Here is a 5,504-nt window from a genome sequence, read left to right on the forward strand (position 1 = left end):
TTCAGAATTTGAAGTGTGACTACTTGTGACATTCATGAATTGTGTGTCAGAGGGGAGCAAGTAGGTGAAGATTCCTTTTCTCTGTTAGTAGCTACAATATCTGTGTCATCCCTAAACAAATTTCAGTTCTTTGGCACAGTTCTTAAACCTGGACTCTGTTACTCTCCTGCTGGAATGCTTCTTCTGCCCACCCTACTTAAGAGCATGGGATACACTGTGGTTTCTTCTTGTGACCTTTGTTTTAGAATTCATGGACTATAAAACCAGACCAGGTTTTCTGGAGGTACATCCCTATTCTTTTGATCTTGCAAACTATGGAGTATCAGTAATGTATGAGGCTGTTCAGATCTGGGAGTCTGAACAGAGCTGGTGGGACGTGCTGCCTTTGCTCAAAATTCAGTTAAAGCCTGAGAAGTTTATGTAGGTCAACTGTGCCTTCCTTCAAACTGAAGAAGCTGGCCATGCTTGGAATGTGTAATGTAAGTGGAGACACAGCCTGAGAGACACATAGAGAACTATTCAGCCAAAGGCTGGTATCAGCTGAATCCCTTCATTGTTCCTGAATGCAATATGAAACTACTGAACAAGTCCTTGTTGGTAAATGACTGCCTGAAATAGTCTGTTTCTTCACTATAGATTTAAAGGAAAATATTACAGCAAGAGACAAAGAAGGTGAAATTGATTTCATTTAACAACAACCTTCCCATCTTGCCTCACATCTCACTCAAATAGCCTTTGTAACTAATTATAGTGGAGCTTGAAAATAAAGCACTTCTAGGCTAAAGGATTTTATAATTCATCAAAATTATCCAGTGCTCAGTATAGCCAAAATCCTATATGCTATTATGTTCTTGTGCCAGCAAGGCTGCCTGCAAGTTAACACCTATAGAGCTGTAAGAGGAACAAAAGGCAAACACTGGTATCATCAAACAATATATTGATGTACAAAGACATTATGGTAGGCTGATAAATCAATAATTTCTAAGTGTTTTCTCTTTTGAATTTGTATTAAATTTAGAATGCTTGTAATAATTGGTGATTTTCCTCCCTTTTCAGGTCTGGAAACATATCCATACAATCAGCTTCATGTACCAGCCTGCCATATTAGGCTTTTTTTTTTTACTTTTTGCCCCTTAAAATTTAGAAGTATGCTTTAACATTTGTAGGATATTGTGTGAATTGCAGATCTCAACAAAAATAACCTTATTTGTCCCCCTCTCTATTTCTCTTAGTTTGGATGAATTGGAGTCAAGATTTAAAGACTGTTTACATTGAAGGGACTTGTCAGTCTTAAAAAAAAAGGAGCCTGGATTCCTTTCTCTGTTAATTCCCAGATGATCTGTGTCTTGCACCTCTATGCCTGAACCCCTGTTTCTGTCAGTGTACTTCCTTTACTCTAAATATAACATCCCAAATATGGGTTTTTTTTTAGTTTTCTTTTTTTTTCTTTTACTTTCAGGATACCAAATGCTCCATGCACATTGCTGTAGGGAAAATTTTGTTTCTTATGTTTAGTGACCTTCACCATATAGTACAAGGTCTATCTGTTTACTTACTTGGGATTTCTTCAAATCAATAGCTCCCAACTGCAGACCATGCACCATTAGTGATTCATGAAGCACTTGCTGGAGGTCCATAGAGAACTGCCTAGCAAAGCACAGGATCCTCTGCATTTCCATCTGCTATCTTACATTAAAACCAGCTGCTGTTACACAAGGCCAGTATCTAGTTGTGATTCCATGTATGACTTAGAAGGGACTGAAAGCAGGAGTCAGGGGGTTGAAATGTGACCCACACCCCAGAACAGTTTAAGAACACTTGCTCTTCACATCTACTCTGCAGCAGCTATAATCTTCTGATTGGTCTGTACAGAATATCCTTTGGAGTCAAATCAGTTTTATGATTTCTAAACTCTGATGGCTTTAATTTGCCGCAAATCTTTTCAGAGACTATGATACTTTGTACAGCATACCTATAAATAAGTTCTATGACAGCCTCATTAATCAGGCTACATTTTAAAAGCATTAGCCTTTTTCCCCTCTGTTGAATCCACAGCTTATCTTTCACCAATTATAATTAGTGTTCATTAAAAGCAGTACTTTTTTTTCAAACTAGAGTGTTACACTGGGCCTGATGAAGTCTTCCTTCATCCTGCAGCTGATGAACCCCAATATTGGTGAGGTGTTTGAAAACTTGGTTTCATATTAGCAAATTACAATTGGACTATTTTAAGTAGGGTAAGCCTAAAGAGATCAGTTACAGTACTGTAAAGCTTGATATTTTTAACTTCAAGATGTTTGGTTCTGAGAATGAAGCATTAATTGGGCCACCTTATTAATCTTGAGGAAAGTAGGTGACACAAACAGAAAGATCAAACACCAGCCCCCCTGAAAAAACTAAACATGCAAAACTGGTCAGCACATAGAAACCTTGTCCTTCCTATTTATAAAATAATACTTTAAAATTTTTTTTTTAATCGTGGCAGAAATGTCCCTACTCTGGACAAGCAAGAAACTTTGTAATTTGGATTTTGGACACAGTGAGGTAAAGACATCAGAAATAAACTTACTAGAGTAGGTTTAGACAGGTTTAGTAGGTTCAGATATTTTAGAAGACAGGAAAAAGACAAATGGATGTTTGCAGGACCCTAGTTTTGAACATGAGGAGGTGAAATTTATTTATACTTTTTAAATATTTTACATTTTCTGTATCTGCCCAATGGTACCAATGTCACAAAGACAGGAATTTCTTGAATGTCTCTGAGTATATCCAGGTCTTGAATTTTTTTTGTGATAATAATGTGAGAATTAACAAAAGTTTTAAATATGAATCTTTGTGTGGTAAATTTTGTGGAGGAAAGGAGAAAGTGGGAGGTTCTCAGTTGGTGGAAATAGAGCACTGAGTGAGTCACATGACACTGTCATTGTAGCAGGGACCAGAATTTGTAAAAACCAATGAAGGATACTGAAAGACATTTCCCACCAGTACTATCACTGGAAATGAAGTTAAGGTAACTTTCACACCCATCTTACCTTCCTTTTGTGTCTGAACATGTCCACAGCTATAACACACTTCTCTTTAGCTAACAAATGACCAATCTTGACAATACATTCTGATATCCAGTACCATTATGTCTTCACCTAACCCAAAATCTGTAGTCTCCTGTCAGGTGCATGCTCCACTGGAGTCTATTCCACACTTGTCAGGGAAAGCAAATAGCACTTGTATCCTTCTTCCTGACTGGCAGGGGAAATAATGAGCAGGATGCTAGAACTCAGGTGAGATGAAGACCAGTGGCTACAACTGAAAAGGAAACTGTGAAATGTGCTCATCTGGAAATTTTGCTTATTGATGTCCCTTTTCCCACCCCATCACATCACTTTTCACAAGTTGTGAAAAGGTTGGGTGATACTGTGAGAAACAATTGAACAAGATTAAAACTATTCTCTCTAAAGAAAAAGATTTTGTATCTCTTTAACAGAAATTCTTAATATCAAGTGGTGAAGTTATTTGCAGGTCTGTGACAAGGATTCCTACTCCCACAGAAGGACAACTCTGTGAAAATGTCACTGCTGTGAAGAGGACAAGGCTGCTACAAAAAGGACTGATAAATCATATCTAAGATATGAAGGAAGTGAAAGCTAAACAGAGCTGGAAAGGGTCAGAAAGTAAACGATTACAATGGAGGTCTGAAGGGTCTTCCTGTTTTGTCAGCTTCTCTTCTCAGAGTTAAATTTGGTGGTAATGAAAATAAGAATTTTTTTGGTTGGTTTTATTTGAGGTTAAAATTGCAAGGTGATTTTGTCTTTCATATGAGATGTTGTGAGAAAATGCATGTGATGTGTGCAGTTTGTGATGACTGAGAATGTTTGATCACAGGAAGGGATGGCAAGGGGAGAGGGAAATTTTCAAAGTCAACTTTAGAAACTTTAAAAATTAAATATTTTGAAACCAGTCCCAGAATTCTAATGATTCTATTCTGTACAGTTTTATTATGGACTATAATTTGTCCATGGAAGTTTTGCTGATGCTGTACTTATCCACTGCTGTAAATCATAGTAATAGGCACAGAGGGGTTAATGATGACCTTACACTGTGCTCACTTTAGCTAGAAACATTCTGTTCTTCCCACCCTTCAGTCAGGATATGGGTAAAGTGAATTGTAAGATGTTGTAGTTAGCACCTAGCTAAGTGTATATTGTTCTGTGCTGTGCCATGCCATGTGAGCATCCACAGGGGAAAAACAAGCTGTCATTGCAACACTTGAAAGTTAATAATCCTTTTTTCTCATTAAAGCTCTTCAGCACAGAGACAATACTGACTGGAGCAGGGTTATACAGCTGCTGACTTCCAGTCAGTTGTTGTCTCCATTACTTTGGATGACCTTCCTTTACCTTGCTTTGACTTGCCCTACTTGAACTGGGAGCTGACCTTCCTTGAGACATCTTCCTGTGTGTGCCAGAGGATGGCAACAGCCTTCTACAATTCACTAGGAAAGACTCAGTGGAGAAGATTTTCAAACTGCAGCATCGAGCAGCAGGTGCTGGACTTTTGCAAGCCCCTGTGAAATATGCAGCTGAGCAAACCCTGTGAAGAACAAAGGCAGTCTGCCATGGTTTTGTAAAGTGGAAGCTCCCATGCACATTACAGGTGTTGAAATAGGAAACAGGATCTCTCCAACAAAGTGTGAAAATGTCCTTTTAAAGGAGGAAGGAGTCACTTCCTGGCAAATACCAGAAAAATTACATCCTAGAACGGCCAGATTTTCTCCAATGATTCTAAAAACTCCCACAGGATTGCTTGAGTAGCTACTGTCAGTGAAGATGTCTTTACTGTTGATCTGAAGACCTATGTCAGTTTTCAAATGTGGTATGTGCTCTTCATGAGAACCAACAGTATTTTTGCTGTGTGAATTTCTGCTTCTCTATGGAAAGATATGGAACTTCTGGAGACAGTCCAACAAAGGGCCATGAAGAAAACGAATGGGTCTGGAGTGTCACTCAAATGAGGAAAGGATGAAAGAGGTGTGTTTTTAAACCTAGAGAAGGGAAACTATTTTAAAGCTACAGCCTCTCCCTCTAAATTGATATTGAGGTGTATTTGGTTTGCATGGCCAGGTTTTTGGAGTGGGGGTGGTTGCAGGGGTGGTTTCTGTGAGCAGCTGCCACAAACTTCCCACTTGTCCTCCAGAGCCAATGCCAACTGGTTCCAAATTGGACCCACTTCTGTCCAAGGCTGGGCCAATCAGTGATGGTGATAACACCTCTGTGATAACATATTTAAGAAGGCAAAAAAAGTTACTGTGCTGCTGTAACTGTGCTCAGAAGAGAGGAATAAGAACATGTGAGAGGAACAGCTATGCAGACACCAAAGTCAGTGGAGAAGCAGGAACAGGAGCTGAGGCAGAGATTCCCCTGCAGCCCATGGTGCAGCAGCTGTGTCCCTTCAGCCTATGGAGCTCCATGTGGGAGCAGAGATCCACCTTCATTCCATGGAGGGCCCCA

Source organism: Lonchura striata, chromosome 3, assembly GCF_046129695.1.
Source record: "Lonchura striata isolate bLonStr1 chromosome 3, bLonStr1.mat, whole genome shotgun sequence".
NCBI classification, from domain to species: Eukaryota; Metazoa; Chordata; class Aves; order Passeriformes; family Estrildidae; genus Lonchura; species Lonchura striata.